Here is a 4,358-nt window from a genome sequence, read left to right as displayed (position 1 = left end):
CTGCTATCTACCATCTGAAGGGTGTGGTGGACGACGCAGTAGACCATTGCAGGTCGGGAGGCATGCTGCACCCCGTCTGTGTGTTGCAAGTGTGTGAGATTTCCGCATTTTTAATGAAAGAATTTTGCTAATGCCTGCCTTCTCTCTGCATGGTACTCGGTACACGCATGTTTCCTGGGATCGGGTTCACTTTGTCTCTCGTCCTGAGGTCAGACTGTGCTGTGACTGTATGACAGTGTTCCCCGGCAACCTTGCTTTGCATAGGAATTAATGGACGCAGGTTGGTAACAACAATCATTAGCGATCAAGGGTGCGGAGGACTTATGACCAAGAGGTATTCCTTTGCATACAACTGAGCCCACAAAGACGTCATCTAACACAAAGAAAATAATACCACACACGATCAAACGCGGTTGTCAAGTCGATTTGAAGGAATGCTAATTTCTTCCGAGAGTTTCAACTTACTCCATAACTGTACGCAATAAGTGAAGGTTAGATTGCATTCATCGACCCCTCAAAGCCATACATGTGGTTTTAGGTTTAGGTTTATGGGGGTTTAACGTCCCAAAGCGACTCAGGCTACGCGGGACGCCGTAGTGAATGGCTCCGGCAATTTCGGCCACCTGGGGTTCTTTGACGTGCCGCCTTTGTTATTGTACAGTTACAACATACTAAGCAGTGTAAACTGCAGCGAAAATTTTGCAATTTAAATTGAAGAACGCCACAGATCTGTAGTAGGCCACAAATTGGTGAGTTATTTTAGCATCGCTCTTTGGAATTAAATCACTGTCACTTTTCGTGAATGACTTTGGCAGACATTTAACATAAATATTGGACATCAAAAACTGGAGTAGAGCGGGGGATAAGATAGATTTAAACGTACCCAGGAGGACTCCGCAGAGTGGCCACCTCTACCATCGCGCACTGTAAGCTTTGTGACACGTCCGCGTGTGCGTTCGCTGGATGTGTCTACAATAGATGATCAAATCAGGGTGATGCTGAAACAATTGATAGGCACCTTACAGCTGACGATTGCTGGAGTGGACACGCCCATTGCTAAGGATGCTGTCCAAATTTTATTTATTTATTTATTTACAGAATACTGCAGACCCTAAGATGGGTCCAAGCAGGAGGGGCAAAAGCACAAAAAAACAGAGGCGCGGCAGATTACATAGCACAAAACTAACATAACAGTAATAGAACATGGTTAAAGAACAAGGGGAAAAACAACAACAACAACTCAGCAATTATCAATAAGAAATTTTGTTAATGGCATCGATGCTGTTTACAACCTCAGGCGGGAGTTCATTCCATTGAGTTATTGTGTGAGCAAAAAATTAGTATTTAAAAGCATTGATTCTAGCGCTGTAAGGTGTCAGTGATTCCGTGTGACGATGTCGTGTTAGTCGCGTTGTGATCGGTTTAAGAAATAAATCTGGGCTCATGGAGAGTGTGTTATTTTTGAGTAGGGAAAGAAATTCCAATCGTTGAATTTTTCTTCGTGTTTGCAATGTCTGTGTGTTGTTTTGTGCCATAAGAGTGGTTGGAGAGTGAGTAGAACGATATTTATTAAAGATGAATCTAACACACTTTCGCTGGATCATTTCCAGTGCCTCAATGTTATGTTTCGTGTAAGGGTCCCAGACGGTGCATGCGTACTCAAGTTTCGGTCTGATGATGGATGTGTAGGCTAGAAGCTTTGCACTAGAAGGGGCACCTTTAATCTATGCCTAAGAAAGCACAGTTTCCGAAAGGATGACGTACATATGTTGGTTATATGTTTGTTCCAGCTAAGCTTATTGGTTATAGTAACACCTAAGTATTTGTATTCGTTAGCTTCCTCAAGTGGATGATTTGGAAGGGCATACGGAAATGATAGGCTACTTTGTTTATTGGTCACTTTCATAAAGACTGTTTTGTCATTGTTAAGCTCCATCTCCCATCGACTGCACCGTGAGTGAATGTTGTGAAGGTTAGAATTAATTGATGACTTGGTCTTCGTAGGATCTGACTTCATGAAATAAAACACAATCATCGGCAAAAAGCCTGATTTGCACTGGTTCACTAATTACATCCACATTTTCATTGATGTAGACCAAGAACAGTAATGGTCCAAGCACACTTCCTTGCGGCACGCCAGATGTGGCCGGAAGGTAACTGGAAGAATGGGCATCAATACTGACGAACTGGGCGCGGTTAGAAAAGTATGCAGAAACCCAGGAAATTATGAAAGAAGGAAGACCGATATTTTCAAGCATGTATATTAGTTTGGCATGAGAAACAAGGTCAAACGCTATCTTAAATTCTAGAAAAATGACGTCCATCTGCCCTCCTTTGTTTAGAATGTCAGAAAAACTATGTACAACAGAAGTTAATTGAGGGACGGTCGAAAAGCCCTTTCTAAATCCATGCTGGTGTGACGATAGAATGTCTTTGTCACTTAGAAAGGAAGTTATATAAGTGGCTACAATGTGTTCGATTAGTTTACAAGAAGAAGATGTAAGTGATATCGGACGAAAATCAGTAACAGATGAGGCTGTACCTTTTTTCAGTATTGGCACAATCCGCGCAACTCAAATCCAACGGAACAGGCTGGCACGAAAAATTATGGCTATAAATTGGGATAAAAGTTCACTATAACGGCGCAAGAACATATTTGGAATTCCGTCCGGACCAGGAGACACTTTTGTTTTCAGATTAAACAACATTGAAAACACACCTGCAGAAGATACAATGCTTCGTTCATGATGACATGACATAGCAGGTTGACATAAGAGGGAATTTTATTTCGTGAAAACACTGTGGAAATATCTGTTAAAATGCCCAGCAATGCTTGTTTTATCGGTGATAAGAACACCATTGGGCAGAATTTGGTCGACAGGTTTGTTTTTCCTGCACAAGTGTCTCCAAAACTTCTGCGGAGCATTCTGAATGAAGCTGGGTAGCGTGTGCTCAAAATAATGTCGTTTTGATTGCCCCACAGCCTGTCGTAGAGCACCTTTCGCAGCTTCAATAGCGTTTCGGCAGGCACGTGTTCGTTTTAATCGCTTTAGTTGTGCAAGACTTTACGCGTAATCCAGGGATTATTTTTGCGTGTTTTCTTTACTTTGTTGGGAATAAAATTTTTTAGACAATACTTGCAGATTTCTTTAAATTTATTCCATAGCACAGAGACGTCATTTCCTTGAAAATCACTCAGGCATAGATCAGGGTAATCAAGTACGCTTTCGTCCCTGGCACGCGAAAAGTCTTTCACACAAACAAGCTTAGCATGGGAAGAGTTGTGGGGTTTTTGAACTTTACATGAAAAATACGCCATACTGTGGTCAGAAAGGTCATTTTCCACCGAGACGAAAAAATTTTCAGTTGAGCGGGTGACGAAAACAAGATAAAGTATAGAGGCACAAGTGCCCTGGACACGCGTTGGGTTTGTAACCACCTGTTGAAGATTGTGTTGTAACATAATATCAAAAATGCCATGCGTGCCTAGGCTGGAAACAGAAACAGGACAATTCCAATCAACTCCCGGCAGGTTGAAATTTCCAGGAAGAATAATGTTATCATGAGTGAATTTGGTCATGTGATCAGCCAAATCAGAGAAGAACCGCTGTGACGAATCAGGTGGTCGGTAAACCGCAAATAGAAATAAAGGCCGGCCCCAGCAGCATACTTTTAACGAGACGCTCTCGTGATCATGAAGATGTGGTAACACAAAAGCTTGAATACTGTGCTTCACCAAGACAGCAACACCACCACCTCTTGATTGTCTATCGCAGCGGTATACGCTATACGAAGGGGGAAAACATCAGCATCATCTATTTCTTCTTTCAGCCAAGTTTCAGTGATTACTACAATATGCGGACTATAAACTAAGATTAGGGCTTCTAGTTGATCGCTTTTATTTACTACACTACGGGCATTAAGGTTCAGCAGCCGTAGGTTCTTATCGTTGGGCGGCTGGCGTCACTCCGTGCCTGAACTCGACTGACGACTGGACAGTTCAACTCTTGCACATGTGGCGTCGTCCCACGCATAAATTGTACTATTCACTTTCTATTTATCGTTTATCAGGGAGACCTTCTTTTCTTCTAGTTTTTCGTGCTTAGCACTAGCCCAAAGAAGCTTTCTTTTGCGGAGCGCCTCGCGCGAATAATCGTTCTGAACCGATATGTCCGTTCCTTTAAGTTTGAATGCGTTTTTCATAATTTCCTGTTTTTCGTTGTAGTTCTGGAAGAATATTATGACCGGCCTTGGTTTTCCTGGTTTCCCAATCCTATGAATTCTTCCGATAGATTGGCAGGTGATGCTAAGCTTTTCAGTAAACTTATCGACAACTTTTTGTTTTAGTGCCCACACAG

The sequence above is a fragment of the Amblyomma mixtum genome, chromosome 3 (assembly GCF_055824585.1).
Source record: "Amblyomma mixtum isolate Tamu chromosome 3, ASM5582458v1, whole genome shotgun sequence".
In the NCBI taxonomy this organism is placed as follows: Eukaryota; Metazoa; Arthropoda; class Arachnida; order Ixodida; family Ixodidae; genus Amblyomma; species Amblyomma mixtum.
This window is presented reverse-complemented; position numbering follows the sequence as displayed.